The following is a 20,711-nucleotide window of genomic DNA, read 5'->3' as shown; positions in this document are numbered from 1 at the left end:
CTTTCCTTAAGATATGGGGACTATTTTCGAACAATTGTTTTTCCATGCCTACCTCAAAATCAATAGTTTTATTATAATTTATATTTAAATTACCAGCATATCAATGAATAAAGTCTTTTTTGGACTATATAATTTCTTTAATGCAATATAGAACTTTATTCTTGAAATTAGAAACCTTTTCATAATAAGCATGGTCCTGTATTTAAATTGAGTATGTGCATATTTTGTACTCAGCGGAAGATCCAGGCTTGTCTAAAATTATGCATACAAATGCTTTGGGGTTTTTCTCATCAAGGAATTTGAAATGTAGTTAAATAAATAATCTTTCTAGCACTCTGATAATTACTAGCCTGGGAAAGATAAGAATTATAGTGAATGGTTGAATATATGATGCCTTTTTGCTATGCCCTTTAAAATGAAATATTTTAATATTCATATTTACATAGCTCAGTTAAATCTCTTATTTTAATATTTTAGATTTGTTAGTCTTTGTAAGAAAATAAATCAAAATTTCTGTACAGCTTTTTGCTCATTTAGGGTCCATTTTTTTTTACTCATTTACATAAATTAGAGAAGAAAAATATATAAAAGCTGGTTCTTGGTGTTTTGAATAAATTCAAGTGTTGAGTATTGGTTAAATATTTAAGAAATTGTATAATTAAAGCCTCGGTGTCAAAATATTTTATTTTATAAATTGTTATACAATATTTTTCTTAAAAAAGAAAAAAGAAGATATAGGGGGTTTGTGGATGCTCATCTCCACCATTCTAACAAAAGTAGCCATGGATAAACTGTAAATGAATGATTGGCCATGTACCAGTGACACATAGTAAAGACCGAAGGAACCTTGATTTGTTGTGAGGGCCGTAGTTTGCTGACCCCTGACATGGAAGGAGGAAAGTGAAGCAAAGTGTTTGTTTGTTGTAAGTTTATTTATTTTGAGGGAGGGAAAGGGGCAGAGAGCAAGAGAGAGAGGGAGAGAGAATCCTAAGCAGGCTCCGTGCTGTCAATGCAGAACCCTAGGTGGAGCTCAAACTTACTGATCATTAGATCATGACCTGAGCCTAAGTCTGGTGCTTAACTGACTGAGCCACCCAGGCACACCAACCAAGAGAAGGTTCTTAATATTTGGTCCATTGATCACTTTTAGGCATTAGCATGCAGAATGTTGTATACTGGTTTCTTTTTCTTGTGAAATGTTTCATGCCTGTCTTCACTGCCTGAGTGATTGTGCCCCCCAAATATTAAAAAGCATTCTATTAATTAAAAATGGCAAAAGTTTATAAATAAATGTTTCCTGGATTATTCAAACAGATCTCTAGGAGATGCTGAGAAATAGTTAAACCTCATCAAAGTTGCCCATCAATTAGAAAGCCAGTTCCTACAAGATTGAGTAAAAAGGATTGTAAAAGGCGATGGTTTTGAAACTATGCTCTACAGAAAAATCCAACAGATTGCTCACGGGCTTCTGTGGGTGATGAGGGAGTCAGAAAGGAAAGTGTCACTGCTGCTCCTGATCTTCAATGGAGGCAATTCACCTTTGTATTTATTTCTTTAAGTCTCTGCATATTAATTAATATAAATATAAGAAATGAGATCATACTTCTTGAAAACTAGTTGTGTAATAGTAAGTTAATGAACAATTTACTGTTGTTGTTTTTTTCCCTAGCCTGTACAGTATTTCTTTGGATATACTTTATCATGGGCAATAGTTCTGCTTGACACTTTTTTTTTTAACAGAGAATTTAATAATGGCAAAGTAATATCAGTCTTAAATTTAGTCATGTCTGTGGGAAATATGGCTGACCAGACTATGAGTCTGTTAGCCATAATGGTACTTCTTTGTATTTTGTAGCAGGTTTTCTTTCCCTGGAAAAACACTGCACCTATTGAAGGTTAGAATTGTAATTCCAATGTAGAAAATTCTGCCAAGTGTCTACTTTGGGAATATTTAAGTAATATTATTAATTCTTAAGCTGTATAGCAGATTTTAGTCTAAGTAACACAAGAGATGCATTTGTACATTCCTTCATTTATTGATTAATGTTTTTTACGTGCCTACTATATCCTAAGCACCTGGGGTCTGTAGTAAATATAGTCTAGTTGCAAGAGAAAGAAAAAAAGCATTTGATTTTGGTATCACATTTCTCTTTTGAATTAGTATTAATACTATTTACTTGGGGGGAAAGCTCATGATAAATAAAGCAATTTAATTTCTTAAAATGTTATATTTGATGAGGACATTTTTGGATCTGCCGTTTAAACCTTAGAAAATTTCTGGTGTGGATAGGGTGGGTTCAGGGGTGGACACATCAGGTTTTGTTGTCTCTGTTTTGGTGATGTAAAAGAAAATGAGAATGAAGAAGCTTAATGATACCCAAGGGCGCTGATCTTACATCAGAGATCTGTTAGACTGCCTGTTTCCTCCTCTCTCTCTTCTTTACCATGCTGCACTCTGCCTCTTCCTCACTTACTACCCCTTAGGGCTTTCTCATGTAAAGTGAGCTACACACACAGAGAATAAATAGGTCCTTTAAAATGTTTAGTTAATATTTTAACTCATGATTCTTACCGTCTACCATTCACCAAAGTACAGCATAATTTTAAAAAAGAAAATAGATTTTTAAATATTTTCATAATATGTAGACAATTTTATGGAACTAAAAAGTATATTAGGGTCATCAAGTTCCTTTTTTTTCCTTGTGCTTATGTTTTGGTGCTCAAGTTATAATTAGCTCACACCCCTCATTGCTAAAGCATGAAACACAGGTTAATACCGGTAAATACACACTGAAGGCATAATTTGGATACCCTCTGATCTCTTAAAACCTCTTGAATGATTCTAAAATATTCTTGGTTAATTGTTTTTGCCAGTACTTCAAATTTAGTTTTTGTATTTCTCAGGGTATACTCAAGAATGGCTTAACTTTTTCCTTTCACCCCAAGATACCATACCATTGCCAATTGTACCCTTGCATAGCCAAATCCTTTTCCTGAGAAATTAGAGTTATTTAAGCCGACAGTGATTTGTTCTATCTGGAAAATTATTGTAGGTGGTAAGTAAGCAGCAGACGTCTAGAAATGATGATCTTGTTTTCACATAAATATCTTCAGCTGTAAAGAGTTCAGTTAGAGAAATATATCAGATATATATGTGAATAGTTGACATAGTTTATGTTCTGTTAACCTTGTTTATTTTTACAGCATGTTGGTTTTATTGTTGTCTTAATATTTACGTTATATCTATTTTTGGTCACTTCAAAAATGAATAAAGCTTATGTTGTAAAATATTTTTCCTACATGGTATTTTCCTGAAGTTTTAATAAAGCATCACTAGTTTAATCAGCACTCAGTGCTCATATTTTGTGCAAGATTATAATTGCAAGCATGAATCTTTGATTCTTCATGGTTGTTTGTATATATCATATCATACAGTATGATAATGAGAAAGCAAAATTCATAACTATCTGTACATCTGGCTCAGAATTTTCATTATTAGGTTTATTCTTATTATTTTTGTGTACAAAATGCTTATAGAAAAGAAAAAAAAAGAACCACTACAGCAGTGGATATTCTAATGAAAAACTGAAGAATAGTGTCAGTGGAAGTTGAAGGAAAAAATGAACCTCTTTTTTGAAATAAGATGATTAAAAATTAAATTTTATGTAGTGTTCTTTTTTTTTTTTTTTCCATATCAGACAGGTAAAGTGCCAAGGTCCTAATAAGGTTTGAGGGAGGCACATATCACACAAAGGTGTGAACACGCAGTCATGCTTAGGACTACAAAAGGATCTAATATTCGTAATCGTATGCTAATAAAAGGAGATTTTCTGTAGCTATCTGTAAACCTCAGTCCTCCTTTGAATATTTAATTTTGAATACCATGTGTCTTCAGTATTGTTACCGTTAAAAAGTATAAAGTTAATACCCATACTTTTTATAAAATAATTCTTAAAGTGTAAAAGTATAATTAAGAGCAAAAGTCTTTTCCTCTACCTATTCCCCTCCCCTCCCATACTTAATCACATCAAAAAGGTTAAAGTATAGATCATTAGAGTTGAGTATTTCAGTTTTCCTTTCTGAAGTAGTATCTCAATCTTGTTTTCTATGATACAGTGCTTCAAGAAATTATCGTAAAGAATTCAAATGGTGCAAATTAGCGATCTCAGAGCTCTCAGATGTAGGGAATACTTTTAGAGAGATTAATCTAGACAGAAGTCTTAAGATGTATACATACATACATTAATATATAGGTGGGGCACCTGGGTAGCTCACTTGGTTAAGCAACCAACTCTTAATTTTGGCTCAGGTCATGATGTCACAGAAGGGAGATTGAGCCCACTGTCAGGCTCATGCTGAGTGTGGAGCCTGTTTGAGATTCTCTCTCTCCCTCTTTCTCTCTCACCCACTCTTGTGCATGCTTGCTCTCTCTCTTTCAAAAAGAAATAGATATAAGTAATGTGCAGATACACACACACACACACACACAAACACACACGTGTGTATATGTGTGTCAGAGATACATGGTACATCACTTCACAGAGTAATTTTATGGAAGAAAGTAGATATCCTTTGTTTATTGAGGTGGAATGAGAGGAGGGTAGTGGAAAGACATACCTGATATATATGTATTGGGTATTATATATATGTGTGTGTATGTATATGTGTGTATATGTGTATACAATATAAACATGTATAATTAATACTTTAATATATGTTTTTGTCTATATACATTAATACAATCCTATAACTTTATATGATATACAGCATTAATAAAATGTATGTTTAATATCTTCCCATTACCCTCATTCTCATTCCATTACAGTAGACAATGGATACCTACTTTCTTGTATGAAATCTCTGTGAGGTGCTGATGTTTTATGCATTTGATGCAGTGAAGACACCCTGGAAATAAAATGTTAGTGTCCAATACTAAACTATGAGTTCCTTAAGAATAAAGACCATGTGTTGGTTAGCAATTGTTAGCATTAATTTGTAACCCTGTTTCAGGTTTTACGTATTTGAAGTCAGTCTAGTTGGTAATTGGGTCCTTTTTGAACTTCAGAAAGGATGGAGCATACATAGAATCAAAGAAATAAAGTTATTTTGGAAATTCAGATGGAACTGGACTTAATACTCAGGACCCTCACTTATTTTCTGTCTAAACTTGGATGAGATACTTAATTTTTTTTTAGATTAATTTTCCTCCTCTATAAAGATAAAAGAATATTCATATCATATGGTTATTCAGTGTATTAAATGAGTTTAAAACAGTTGGTAAAAGGTGTGTAAGATATTTTAGTTCAGATCTCTATAGTTAAATATCTTGAAATGATTCCTTTGCTTTTTAAATAAACTTTCCAATTTATAGTAAAATATTTAATACTTAAATTTTATATGTACGTGGTCAAGGTAAATCATGAATTTTATTTGCCGTTTAATGTATTTTTCCATATTAATTGGCTTTAGGTATCACACGGTTACATTTTTTTTTTTTATCTAAGAAAATAAAATTGAAAGGTTATTGAGAAGTAGGCCCAAAAATGTGCGAGTTTAGGACACACAAAAGGAGCCAATTGAAAAGAAAGCAGTGTGTTTCTCAGCTTGTGTTCCTGGAAGGAAGATAGGAATACTTCCATCTGCCAAGGACATGGCAGGGATAACGGTCCACAAATGCATTAAAAAGGGTCCTGTAAGAGTTTTCATGCTTCAGAGATAAACATATAATTATTACCATATACAAGTTAAAAATAGTATGGAAATAGTTTTTCATGGAAGATTAACAACTGAAGCCAGAAATGTTTCTGGTTGCTCGTATGGAAATTGCTTTGTTAGATGATTGTACTCACTGGGTAAGAAGTAGTTAGTAATTTGTGTGACTTGTTACTGTCAAAATCCTGCATGGAGTGACTCTGATTTTAGATAAAGTTGTATATGCTGGTAGAATTATGATTTAGCTTTTGGCTTTTGAATCACAAGCAGATTTTTAGTAGCAAAGAAAAACCTTCCCTCTGGCCTTGTTTGTTGTCAGAGTGTAATGTTCATGCACGCTTGCATAAGTGTTCATAACAAGCTTGTAGATCCCAAAAGGAGCTGAAGAATAATTTCTGGTGGTCTTTGTGTAATTGCTGCCAGCTGAGGAAGCAAAATTCCAAATCAGTTTAAGTAACTTTCACAAATAACACTTACCATAATTATAAGGTAAAGCTCAATATATAGTTTATATAATAGAGTCTTACCTCACCACAAAGTAGTCAAAGAACAGTCAAGCAGAGGTCTTCACAGAAGTATATTTTAACCTTTTGCTTGACACTCTACTTCTTTAGGTTTATTAAAACCTTCTGGCTGTGCATTTGAAATTGTGCCTGTTTAAAACATCCTTGTATGAATTTTCTGTTTTGCTGTGAGCATTTCCAAAAGCACCTCACAATAATGCTAAGAAGGTGATCCTCAAAAGGCAGAAAATGCTACATCTTTGTTTAGGTATATTGGAATAAAGTGGTTTTGAGATCTTGGCCAAGGACAGTTAGTGTTATTTATTTACTTTTCAAATAGTGTGTTTGACTTTGGGGGAAATAAAACTTAAAAACCAGACCCTAAGATGGGATATTAGTAAGTAATCATACTATAGAATTGTTAATTTTCAGAAAAGTCTAGCATAGTATTCACTTAAATATGGAACTTCTCATGATACCTTTGCTTTCTGGTTAGATTTAATTTGGGGCAGCTTCTTTTTAACTTTTATTTTTTTCAACATTTATTTATTTTTGAGACAGAGAGAAGTGGGAGAGGGGCCGAGAGAGAGGGAGACACAGAATCCAAAGCAGGCTTCAGGCTCTGAGCTGTCAGCACAGAGCCCAACACGGGGTTCAAACTCACAAAATGTGAGCTCATGACCTGAGCCAAAGTCAGATGCTTAACCAATGATCCACCCAGGCACCCCAATTTTGTGCAACTTCTTAGAAACATTTCTAGTATTTTGCAAATTTGTATGTTTGTGGCTAAAATTCAATCATAATTTTTAAAAGCAAGTTGAGAAATGTCAGTATTATGCATATCCTGCCATATACATTTCTGTATCATTTAATCCTATGTTCATTTTTACTTATCTGTTAAAATTATAGAAAGTGTTCTTTAAGATGTTATGCTGTACAGACAGGTTTCATATATAAGAAATTATTTAACTTGATATCCCTATTTCCACACCTTCCTTTCCCTCATTAAAACATGCTTTCTTCTCTACTTTCCCTTTTTTGAGTGCTACTTTCCCATTAAAAGGTCTAGAAACTTAGGGGCTCCTGGGTGACTCAGTTAGTTAAGCAACCCACTTTGACTCAGGTCATGATCTCATGGTTTGTGAGTCCTAGCCCTGCGTTGGACTCTTTGCTGACAGCTCAGAACCTGGAGCCTGCTTCAGATTCTGTGTCTGCCTCTCTATTTGCCCCTCCCCACTCACACTGTCTGTCTGTCTCTCTCTCTCAGAAATAAACATCATTAAAAAAATTTTTTTTAAGAAGTCTACAAAGTTGAATCATTGAGGGAATTCTGAATAAACTTTCATACTATATATATATATACATATATATATATATATATATATATATATATATATGTGCTCATCCTTGTAGTCAAGGTCTCCCTTCATATCTAAAAATAATTACTTTCCTTACCTTTCATCCTGTGGCACATTAGCAATAATATCTGGAGACATTTTGAGTTGTCATAACCGAGGGTGTGGTGCTATGGGCGGATAATGAGCCGAGGTTGTGGATGATGATAAACATCATACAAAGCACAGGACAGCCTCCAGTGATCATTACTCAAGCCTAGAGTGACCATCACGTTCAGGTTGAAAACCCCTGCTCTAATTTCTGTTTGATCATTTGTTCTCCAGATGATTCTTTTTAAAATACTACTTATGCTATGTAAATCACCTGATGAAGCATCTTCAAGGGTGTTGTTATGAGTACATGATCTAAGTTCTGTACCCTGGTTTCAAACTTACTCAATTAATACATCCCATCCCTGCTGCTGTGAGGTCTTCTGTTGCCTTTGTTAGTTAGGGAGTTGACTTAACAGTCCTACTCTAGCATGTATTTGGGCCCCATATCTTCACAGCAGCCACCTACTCTTACCCTGGTGGTGCTGGGGAATTCTTCTACCTGTACTTCTGAACTAGCTCAAGTCCTGGAAGACATAATTAACCATTGTACAAAATCATTTCAGTGAGTTTATGTCATTATCTGTATACTACTTATTCACTATTTATTTTCTCATTTCTCTGATTATCTTCAGTTTAAAACATTCTTTCTATCAATGAAATCCATTGTGCAAAAATAAATGGAGCTGGGAATGCAAGCTGGTGCAGCCACTGGAAACCAGTATGGAGGTTCCTCAAAAAACTAAAAATAGAACTACTCTACGACCCAGTAATTGCACAACTAGGTATTTATCCAAGGGATACAGGTGTGCTGTTTCAAAGGGACACATGCACCCAAATGTTTATAGTAGCATTTTCAACAATAGCCAAAGTATGGAAAGAGCCCAAATGTCCATTGAGGAATGAATGGATAAAGAAGATGTGGTATACATATACAACGGAGTATTACTCGGTAATCAAAAAGAATGAAATCTTGCCATTTGCAACTACGTGGATAGAACTGGAGGGTATTATGCTAAGTGAAATTATTCAGAGAAAGAAAAATATCATATGACTTCACTCACATGAGGACTTTAAGAGACAAAACATATGAACATAAGGGAAGGGAAACAAAAATAATATAAAAACAGGGAGGGGGACAAAACAGAAGAGACTCATAAATATGGAGAACAAACAGGATTGCTGGAGGGGTTGTGGGAGGGGGGATGGGCTAAATGGGTAAGGGGCATTAAGGAATCTACTCCTGAAATCATTGTTGTACTTAATGCAAACTTATTTGGATGTAAATTTAAGAAAATAATAATATGGAGCATATTCCCTTTGGAAACCAGAAATCTTATCTATTTGAGGAGCAGAATGAGAAGTTTCAGTCTCCTTGATTTCTTGTTAGATTCTTAAGCAGCCTTTGAGGCATTATCAGATAATATTAAGATACAAACCCTTGTATTACTCTTTAACTTTTTGGTATATGTTTAACTATAAAATTCCTTATAGATTATAAATCTTTTTATGACAGAACCTACCTGATAACACATTGCTATGTAACTCACACTTGGATATATAGCACTATGTATATACATAATAGATAGTTATTAACTGTGTGAACAGAGTAACATGGCCAAGTCATCAAAAGTCATACTGGAAACAAAGTAAACAGAAAGCAGAATCTTAGCCTGGGCAGATTTATAGATTATAAGGACTAAATAGATACATTCATCTTTTTTGCTGAAATTTTCCTAAAAATGAACTAAAACAACAAAAAACAGGACATATATTCCATTCTGAAAATAGGGAACGTCCTCATCCTTAAATCCTAAACTTCTAGGAATATCTTCCAGATGTTATTCAATTTGGACCTAATTTTTAAAACAGGATACAGAGATTCATTACTTATGTCCCATAAATAAAAGTGTTCCTTGGCAGTATACAAAGGAAGAAACTTAGTTCAAGGGAGTTTCCCAATTAATGCAATTTGGCAGAATGAGGCTGGGTCAGTGTTAGGGAGTTGATATCTGCCCTTTGCAAATCCATTTTCCAATTTAGGAATGGGCAGTAAGGATAGGACTTGCAGTCATGGTGTTTTTTGTTTTGTTTTTGTTTTTAATTTGTTTATTTAATTCTGTTTTAAGGATTAAATAAAACATGTAAGACAGATTCTGCTAGGTGCCCATCTTCTCACTTCAGAACTCAATTTTTGCTGACACAGCAGCATAATTTCTCAACCATGCAGCTTCAGATGGTCTCTGACATAACCAACAATTTCCTAGAGTCTGTATTTAAAAAGACCCCTTTCTCTCTTGCTTCCTTCTATCTGGAAAATATCTAATATGCATCATTAAAGGAACATAAGTATTTCTTCTGATTTCAAAAAAAGAATATTCTCTCTTTCCAATAATCAAAATATTATAGCACATCTATTATTTTAACCTTCATTATTATAATTTTTTTATTGCACATAAGTCCTTTCAAGAGTTTTATCAGGGCAACTGATCTGGGGGGGTATGATTGTCATGCGGTGGGTGCAGTCTCAGATGATCCTGGGTAGAATGTGGACCAGCTTTTTTTTTTTTTTTTTTTTTTTAAGTTCAATAGTTACTTGTTCGATTACATTCCCATTCTTGTCTCAGGTCTTGTGTGAAAGTAGGGCCTCAATAGGGAAACAATGAGTCCTGTGAGTTGGAATGGCAATCTGTCAGAAATGGTGAAACACTGAAAGAGAAATATACTTTCTGGTCCCTGAGATTACATATCAAAGAGGAATGAGAGACACTGGGAGGGAGATGAAATGGACATGTAGAATAGGAAAAGAGACTAAGTTACATCTGGCTTGCAGAGAGTTATCAACAAATAAAGCCAGAAACCTAAATTTCATTTCTTAGACATTTTTTTTCATTCAAAATATGTGCTTCCCTGTACAAATATGTATTAGCACTCACTCTGGTGTAGGCATCATAAGGAAACTGGGAGTGCAGTGCTGAGCCTGGACAGACAAGATTACATGTATCTGGTATCAGCCTAGAGCTTCAGGCCAGGAAAGAATCACATTAATAAATACAAAATTGGAACAGAGACAAGAGCTAAAAAGGAGAGGTCCCATGAGAGCCACGATGGATGGATTTGACCTAAGCAGGCATGTCCAGAAGGACTTTTTTGAGGAAGAGGAACAAAAATGAAAAGGAACTTTTTCACCCACTCTGAGATCTGAAGGAAAGTAATGATGGAAGAGAAAGAATTCTGAAGAAAGGATAAGAATGCCTTATGACCGAAGAGAACTTCAACTCAAAAGGCTTAAGAATAGGCTAATGAGGTTAGACTGGAGAGATAAAGGAGGAGCATAATTATAGAGGAGCACCATGTGTGATGTGGCGAGAGGGATCAAATCATTTTTTCCTAAAAAAAATAATGGGTTTGATTGTACTGATTAAAATTGGATGTATTGCTCAAACTTTGAATCTTTTTCTTTTATGCTTCTATTCTCATGGTTAAGCTACAGTAATTAAAGCAATATATACCAATGTTTATTTATAACCATCCTGTAAGACTGAAAATAATTTGTATATTATGCATTTAGTCATGAAGTAAAACTAATTATTTTCGGATGTCTATGGATTGCTCATTACTATACTTTCTCTTTTTTTTTATTCATCTTATCCCTAGTCATAGTGACTTTATTTCTATGACTATCATAATGTTTTGTAAATATACCCTGTGTGGCATATTCTTAGTTCTGTCCATTATGGGCTCCTACTAACGTGGTGTGTTATTTGGGTCTAATTTGTCTTTCTGCCTTATGACTTTGAATTGGTGTGGATTCTTCTTGATCTTCACTGACTTTTTTTTTTTAATTTTCCATTCTATCATTAAGAATTTCCATGTCCTTGATCTTGTGTTCAGGGAATCGAGCCCCATGTTGGGCTCTGCATTGACAGCATGGAGCCTGCTTGGGTATCTCTCTCTCTCTCTCTCTCTCTCTTTCTCTCTTTCTTTCTCTCTCTCTCTCTCAAAATAAATAAATAAACTTAAAAAAGTATTTCCATGTCTTATGTTCTAGCCTAAATCTAGCTTTCTTACCAAGTTACTCTCTTGGCTTTGTTATTTGTCATCTGGTTTCTCTTCTTTATGTTAGAAACCCTTTCTCCCTGATTTATAACTCATGTGAAAAAGTCACATGGTATTTATTGTTTATCAGTGTAAAAAATGAATCCATTTGCTATAAAATGGCGTAAGTAAAATTTAAATTAGTTTTTTTGTGATTTATTCTTTTTGAACATCCTACAAATGTAGACTCAAATTACTTGGTGTGAGTTGCAGTTACTAAAAGTTATTGTTGATAATTCTGTTTTAATTTAGAAATGTTGGTACTCCGTCTGACACTTTTCAAGACTTAATTATGACCATTTTATGGGTTTTAATTTATTTTGCTTTGTTTTTGCCAATGTGATAATTATCTTTTTTATTACATTTCATAATTGGTTATTGCCAATGTTTTGAGAGCTACCAAGTTTTGTGGTTAGGGTCTTTGAAAGTATTAAATTATTTTAAAGTTTTTAAAGGTGGTTATTATTATTATTACTATTATTATTATTAATTTTGAGAGACAGAGAGAGGAATAGAGGATGTAAAGCTGGCTTTGTGCTGACAGCAGTGAGCCCGATGTGGGGCTTGAACTCACAAACTGTGAGATCATGACCTGAGCTGAAGTCGGTTGCTAACTCAAGTGAGCCACCTGGGCGCCCTTGAAAATATTAAATTTTATAACGTTTTTTTTTTTTTTAATATTTTACAGGAAAGTGCATATTATTCTGTGGATTGTTCTTAAACCTAACCACTTACTGAACTCTGTTCACAGTTCTTTTATATTTTCAAATGATTACTTTTTTATGTTTAAAAGAAGGATAGATTGTATTTTACTTTCCAGTATTTAACCCTTATATTTCTTATTTTCCCTGTTATATTAGCTAAGAAATCCAGTGCAGTGAGGTATATTAGAAGTGATGTCACTTATCCTTGTGTCTCTTTTAAGGGAAATTCGTATGAAAGAGATTCTTCTCCCCACTTGACTTCTTTTTGTTTTCTTTCTCAGGAATAGATGTTGAACAGTACAAATACTAAATGTAATTAAAAGTTCTTCCTGTGTTATTCCCTTCATTTTATAATGTGTTAAATAACAGATTTTTATATGTTGAAACCAAACTAGAAATCTTAGTGTAAACTCTTCTTTTTCACAGTGTATTGTGGTGAGAGAACATTGTATGCATATTATCACAACTTTTAGTTAACACAATGTATTCACATTATTATTACCGTATAAATGTCATTTACTTCCAATAGCTTGCTTCCCTTATAGAAGATTATTTTTCTTTCGAAATTCCCTGACAACTTAAGACATTGTCATTTTTTTCCAGATTAAGTGCTCTTATGATCTGCTTTAGGCTGTGAGTAAACATCTGTATTGCCAATTCTTTAATGCAGGTAGGGAGTGATGGATCTGTCAGCCTAATGACTCCTTAGAATGTAGTTAATGAATACTTACCTTTAAGATTGGGCCAGGATCTTTTTCTGCTCCGTGAATTTGTTCAATCCCAAATTGAATCAACACAGAATTGTCTTCTCTAGAGCTATACTTGGGTCTGTAGTTTTTGTTTCTGGCCTAGTCCTCTCTCTTTCTCTTTCTCAAGAGTTCTCCAAAATTTCTAGTCACATTATAGCATGACCTGTTATTTTCCAGTATTATCATATGTGTATCTGTGTGTGCATGTATGAGGTTCCAAGTGCATTTAACCCCACCATAACCACCAGTACACATTTGCAGGGATTTAAAATGAGGAAGACATGTGCCCTTAGGCTACCACCTTGATCAAGCTTCTCAATGATTTATTAAAAAGGAACCCTTTCACAAATTAGAGTTTTGTTCTTCTGATACATTATTAAGTTATCCATTAGGCAATCTACTTCATAAAATTAAAAAGTAATTGAATTCTTCTTGAAAGGTACACTTAGAATTTATAACACTTTCTTTGAGGGGGGGGTCCCCAAAGAGGTCCACCATTATAATTCTTACTGCTTATAACGAGTAAGCGTAATTACAAGTAATTACTTATAATGAATAATAAGTAACTCTCATTACTTATAATCCCCTCATTGAAAGGTCATCCTGTCTTGGCTGTTATCTTTCTCATATTATCTTCAAATTTGTGGTGATTACTCTCCAGTTGATTCATTGAATTTATTCTTAATGAACGTAAAAATGATTCTATGGGGCTGCATAAGAGAAAGGAGCTATTTTTAAATGAATTGTATGTTATAGAGATGGCCCCAGAGTAAATGGAAGATAGCCTTGTCTGTTTTCTAACTGGAAGCAAGAAACTGAATAATTACTATGTAACAAAACTGTTTTATGTAACAAAACTGTTAGAAAGTTTATGTAACAAAACTGTTTTATGTTTATTCACAGTTTTAAAAGATCAAGTTTTAGTTATAGTTTGGAAGAAAGAAACCACTCTTTTGTTGCTTCCTTCCCTTCCCTTTAGTGAAATAAATTGTATTTTTCATGCCACGGTGATATATTCAATGTTTCAATGGCTCTTGAAAAGAGGTGATTAGCAATTTAATATCATGATAACTGTTAAGTCAAATTAAATTTACAATTTTTATTTTGTTTGTATTAATGAAAATACTTTGTTAATGTTTGGGTGCTGAAGAAAACCTTTATGTATTTGTCCTTCATTTACCAGCTATTTTTTTTTAAGTTTGTTTATTTATTTTAAGTGAGAGAGAGAACATGAAGAGGGAAGGGTCAGAGACAGAAAGGGAGGGAGAGAATCCCAAACAGGTTCTGTTCTGTGGGGACTGAGGCCAGGCTTGATCCCATGAAGCGTGAGATCATGACCTGCGCTGAAGTCAAGTGTTGGACCCTAAACTGACTGAGACACCAAGGTGCCCCTCAAGCTATTTTTATAAAATATAGAGAGTTGTAAGTAAAGCAGTTAAAAGCCCCACACATTCAGTATCCCTTTTAAATCCCTGACCCATGATTTCTGTAGTTTAGTGTGGTATGGTGACTACTTCTTGTCATTCCTCTTAAGCACCATACAGTTTGGCATACAGTGCACATGTTAGAGTTCATTATCACCATCACATGATATTTATTGGGTGGCCCTGTAAGTTGGATGAGCTTCTGCTATGCACGTTAAAACAGTTATTTTTTTAAAAATATCTTCGGCTCCTAGTGATTGATATGCAGGTGGATGTTGCTGGACAGAGCTCTGAGTTACTAGGGCTTTTGAATCTTATTTCCTGACAAACAAGATAGATCTGCATGAATCTAACAGAGTTTGCCTTTGGACTTCCCTAAAATTTGACTCCCTTGTGGCTTATCTATAGTCACTATTCCTTTTCCGTAACTTAACTTGTTGTTTTGTTGCTTTATACACCCTAGCAATAAGCTATACATCAGGCTGCAGGAAATGGCAACTGATTCTTTTCTTTTGAAGGGAAGAAGAATAAGTACTTAGAATCTTAGGATGTTTAAATCTCAAGCATATTAAAATATAGCACTTATTGGGGCACTTGCGTGGCTAAACTTGTTAAGCGTACGACTTTGGGGCAGGTCATGATCTCACTGTATATGAGGTTGAACCCCATGTTGGGCTTTTCTGCACTGACAGCTCAGAGCCTGGAGCCTGCTTCTGATTCTGTGTCTCCCTCTCTCTACTCCTCCCCTGCTCATACTCTGTATCTCAAAAATAAATAATAGACATGAAAGAAAAATTTTAATAATATCTAGCATTTATCAATTATATTTGTATTCTTCTTATAACTTCTTGTTTTGGATTCATAAGCCTACTGTAAATAACCAAACTAATGTTATAAGATACTAAAGACTCTTTGCACTCTGTTGTATTCCATTAAATTCTTATGTGTAAGATGTTCCTGGTTGAAAACAAGGAATGTTTTACTGTTCAATTTAATCTATCTTGTTTCCCTCTTAAAACATTCACTTTACTCCTTCTATTCAGCATATATAATTAGTTTGAAGGCAGAAAGTTAACATGCTATAAAGGGATGTACAAGAAATGCTTACCTCAGACTGAAAATGATTGTTATAAATCAGGCTGTTACTCTAGCATTTATTATTGAGAATATAAATAACGATGCCAAAGGCATCTCCAATAATAATGAGACCAACTTCCCCTACCCTTCTTTTCCTAAACTTCACAATACTTATTATTTAAAAAAATCAGTGATATAATATATGGAAGAATGCCATTGTAAGCTACAGTTTTCATAGGGGAGCTGTGAGAGTGTGTGTTTTTGTTTTTGTTCCGCAATGCTGAGAGCTTATTTCCAAGTAAATAAAGTGCTCAGATCTAAAACAAAACAAATCTAAGCAGGCTAGAAATCCTCATGCGAGCTTTTGTTTCATTTTTTAAGTCAGGAGATATTTCATTCTGTGAGAGGATTATATTTTTATAAGAACGTATATAATAAGAACTTCCTTCATTGAACTTGACACTTACTTTTTAAATGCCTTTTAATATATCCCTATAAAGATTATCAATCATTTTTGCTTTCATGATTTAGTGCTCACTGTTCAGCAGTGTCTCTCACTCCTTTAGTCGACGTGTGTGTAATCCAGACAGACATTTTCTTTCTTGTAATTATTACTCCTCTTTACTGGTATTTTAATTATTTATAGCCGCAAGCATTTATTTGTCTTTTAAAGGCCTTCCAATCCCAATCAGAATGAATAAACAATTAAAAGGAAGAAAGGTTTTGTAGCTTTTCTTTTCCTTTTGATTGTGTGTGTTCTATATAACACTTAAATTATTCTTTATGAAATTAGTATATCCAGGAAACTGGAGAATTAGGCTTTAGGCTGAGGGAATGGAAAACATGTTAGCATTTCCTTTGTAAGGTTTCCAGGGCGTCACAGGAGATTTCTAATGTGCTGCTTGTTTCTGCTGTCCCCAGATCTTTTTCAGTTTATTAAAATACTGGAGCAGTAATTAAAATGTTGCTTAGCCTTTCTTATGTTCTACACCTCAGTGAAAACATGTCGGCAGAGAAAGCAAATGTTCATCATTTCTCTACACAAAACAGATCCCGCCAGGGATCATGCCAAACCCAACCAACCATGACAGTCAAATCAATGTATGTTTTGTTTTAGATTTTTATTTTTGCCTTTGCTTTAGCAACTTGACTCTGTTATTTGTTGTTCCCATTGGCTTATCATTTTATGGCATGACAGGTCCTGAAATTGACAAGGCTTCCTGCATATCTTTCCAATGTGTATGTGTGACGCTATAAACTATAAGAGAAAATGGCATTTTGACTCAGTAAATATTTGCTTTATGTCCCCTACATCTGTTTTACAGAACTTTTTTTTATTCCTCCATCAATATTCTTTGAAAAGTACTTGGTTCTACCTTTTGTCTGGATGTTAAAAATTCTGGAATCAGTGTCCCAATTTACAAGTTAGAGTATTTATTATTATTAACCAAAGAGATGTAATTCTCTCATCAGTTTGTATTCATGACATAAAACATGAATTACCCTGGTGATTTTTTTGCAGTGGTGAAACCAGGATATGCATCCCATGGGGGTGTGAATATGTGTTGGACCACACAGTAAACTTATTGCTGCTGAGTCATTTAAAAATCTCAAGAGGGATTGTATTTTTTAATTTTGTATTAAATTAGGCCATCTAAAAATAATGGATCTGAACTTGTAATAGTCATTTAGGAGCAAGTTTTCTTGGATAATAATGTCCCTAAGGTTAAATGCTTTAGACTCTATAGATTCTGATTCTGGTTTCAAATCTGGGTTTTTCAGTCATTATCTTTGTGACTCTAGACATGTTATTCAACCTTTGTTGTTATAAGTTTTCTAAATAATGGAATTTGCTTCACGAGGTTTCTTCCATTTTCTTTAATTTTGTCTCTAGTGATTCTGTAAGATATCTGGGTTCATACTACGTTTTGAGTTTTATGTACATCAATGATGATTTAATATATATTGTCTTGACCTTGTGTAAAATGAGGAATTCAATGTAATTTTCAACCTTGTTAATTACCTTTTCACATTCCATTGTTTTGTGATGCACTTTAACCTATTTTTTGAACATTATCTTTGCAGAATAATGATTATTATTAAAGCAGTGCTTTGATTCATAACCTATTAAAAACAATATCCTTATCCTTATCCTTATCTCTGTATAACTGACTCTTTTTTTCCTGTAACAATCTGTAAATACAGATGGATAACTAGGTACCATTTTCTTCTTCATGGCTTCTTTTTTTTCTTTTTTTTTTTTTTTAGTGTTTATTTTTGACACACACACACACACAGAGAGAGAGAGAGAGAGAGAGAGAGAGAGAGAGAGAGAGAGAGAGACAAAGTACAAATGGGGCATGGGGGTGCAGAGAGAAAGACACACACACAGAATCTGAAGCGGGCTCCAGGCTCTGAGCTGTCAGCACAGAGCCCGATGAGGGACTTGAACTAATGAACCACGAGATCATGACCTCAGCTGAAGTTGGACTCAATCTACTGAGCCACCCAGGCACCCCATCTTTGTGGATTTTTTAAATTTCAAGTTCTATAATCTTACACTCCTCTGATTTCTTTCTATAAAGTATTTCTGCTCCTTCTCAGACTCCTTGCCATCCTGTTTGTTTTTGTTCTGTCCCTAACTGATGGAGATTCTTAGGGCACTGTCTGGTGAGATTCTGAAGAATTCTCATTTACTCTGTGATGTTAAATACCCTTCTTGTGCAGGTGAGTCATTTCCAAGCTCCAGATTCACATGCACAACTGCATATTTGATGTTTTGTCTTGGATGTCTCCCTAGCATTTCATATTTTTCCAGAATGGACTTCATAACTCACAGTATGGAAAACCTGCCTCTGGTGAATTTAACATTTTGTAACTTTTGTAGTGACTCTCCATAATAATTGCTTTTTGTCTTATAGGCAGTGTTTGTTTGTTTTTGTTTTGTTTTTTTGTTTTTTAGTGCATATACTGAACATAGTGAACAAAACTTCCCTTTGATTAGTGCCCATCTGGTAGACCTTTTTCAGTTACTTGATTTTCAGCTTTTCATGTCCTTGTGTTTTAGGTATGACTGTATAGCTGTGTTTTGTTTGTAATGCAATCTGAGAATCTTTGTGTTTCTGAGTTTTGTCATTTACATTTGTTGAAATTAGAAAAATACTGGGAACAGTTTCTCCCACCTTATTTTTTGACTTCTGTCTCTTCTGCATTTCTTGTGTTTTTTTTTTCTAACTCTCTAATTGAGATTTTTTTTGTTGCTTTTAATTTTTTCTATTCTTTTTAACTTTCATCCTGAATTAATTTCAGACTTAAAATTTTTTCAAATAGAGTACAAAGCATTCCTATGCACCTTTGACTCCAATATCAACATTTTATATCACTCCATTTTCAAAATCAAGAAGTTAAAATTGATGTAACACTGTAATCTACAAATCTTACTAAAATTTGTTATTGTTGCCAAGGCTATCCTTTTTCTGGTCCAGCATCCAATTTTTATATATTGTTGTCACCTCTTACTGGTCTCATGTAATCTGGGATACATCACCAGTCGTTGTGTTTCATGACCTTGCCTTTTTGATAAATACTGGCCTGTTAATGTCCTACAGTGTCTCTCAGTAGAAGTTTGTCTGATGGCCTTTCATGATTAAAGTCAGGCTATGCATTTTTGGCAAGACTACCAATAGAAGTAGTGTATTCTTTTCAGTACATCGTATCAGGGGTCACCTGACGTCTCAGAGTCTGTTAACTGTTGATGTTAATCGTGATCATTTGGTTCAGGGAGTGCCTGCTAGATCTCTCCACTGAAAATTATTTTCCTGTTTATAATTGGCAGGTATCTTGTGGAAAAATACCTTAAGACTTGGTAAATATCACAGTTTCTATGATAGCTGTGCAGACTTATTTTAGTATACATGCATGATTTTTTCCGGCAATAAATGATAGTGCTCATCAAATGGAGGTTTTCTATTTCTGTCGTTCTTTCCAAATTTATCAATTTGTATTCTATCATAAAGAAGAGCTTTCTCTTGTAAACTATTCATCTATCTTTCCATCTGTCTATCAGTCTATCAGAACTCATGAATATTAGTTTTACATTATGGGTTCTGTTTCATTATATTATTATTCTAGTAGTGCCAGATTTGGTTTTTAGAAACCTCTTCATGTTACCTTCTATTGTGTTTCAAAATATCTTTTTCAGATTTTGAGCATCCTCTTACGCTTTTGCGCCAAGAGATGTTGTAGGCTCATCTTGTTCTTTTCCTCTTGCAGTTTTGGAATCAACAGTTTCTCCAAGTAATTCTTATTTCTTTTAGTAGGTGATGGTATTTAGAAACCAGAATCTGGGCACTAAGGGTGTTCATTGCTCCAGAGTGTCATTATTTGTATTCTCTTACAGTGGACTTTGCTAGGAAATATATATATTTTCATACACCTATTTCTATATCTATGTGTGTGTTTGTATATAATCTATAACCTGTCTCAAATCAACTGAGTTCATACTAACATCTGTTTCCAGTCTAACATTAGAGGGTGTTTCTAACCTCTTCCTTTTTTTTTTTTTAAGTTTTTTTTTTTTAGTGTTTATTCATTTTTGAGAGAGAGACAGAAAGAGACAGAACGTGAGCAGGGGAGGGTTAGAGAGCGAGGGAGACACAGAATCCAAAGCAGACTTCAGGCTGTGAGCTGTCAGAACAGAGAGCAACATGGGGCTCAAACCCATGAACCATGAGATCATGACCTGAGCTGAAGTCAGACGCTTAACAGACTGAGCCACCCAGGTGCCCATAGCCTCTCCCTTTTCTTATATGTAAATACTTTCTCCACCAGTGAGGAATCTTTCATTATCAGCAGTATGTTTACTTCTTTGTTGAATCCTGGAATACACCGAAGTATAATTTCAGAAATGCCACTCTGGGAAAATAAGTTTACTAATTAGGATATGATAGTCATATACAGTTCTTTATCTTAAAGGATAGAATCAAAATAATATTGTTCA

At 34.1% G+C, this 20,711-nt stretch overlaps 1 protein-coding gene and 1 non-coding gene across 3 annotated transcripts in view; one reads left to right on the top strand and one right to left on the bottom strand.

The window, feature by feature from the left end:
• The window catches only part of CRPPA (CDP-L-ribitol pyrophosphorylase A), a 332,720-nt gene that overhangs the window by 287,513 nt on the left and 24,496 nt on the right, over positions 1–20,711 (top strand). The window lies entirely within an intron of this gene.
• On the bottom strand, positions 3,693–3,792 carry LOC125161413 (small nucleolar RNA U13). The gene has a single exon (XR_007150617.1). It is a non-coding gene; the product is annotated as a small nucleolar RNA U13 (small nucleolar RNA).

Source organism: Prionailurus viverrinus, chromosome A2 (genome assembly GCF_022837055.1).
Source record: "Prionailurus viverrinus isolate Anna chromosome A2, UM_Priviv_1.0, whole genome shotgun sequence".
NCBI lineage: Eukaryota > Metazoa > Chordata > Mammalia > Carnivora > Felidae > Prionailurus > Prionailurus viverrinus.
Note: the sequence above shows the minus strand (reverse complement) of the source record. Positions and strands in the feature narration are given on the sequence as shown.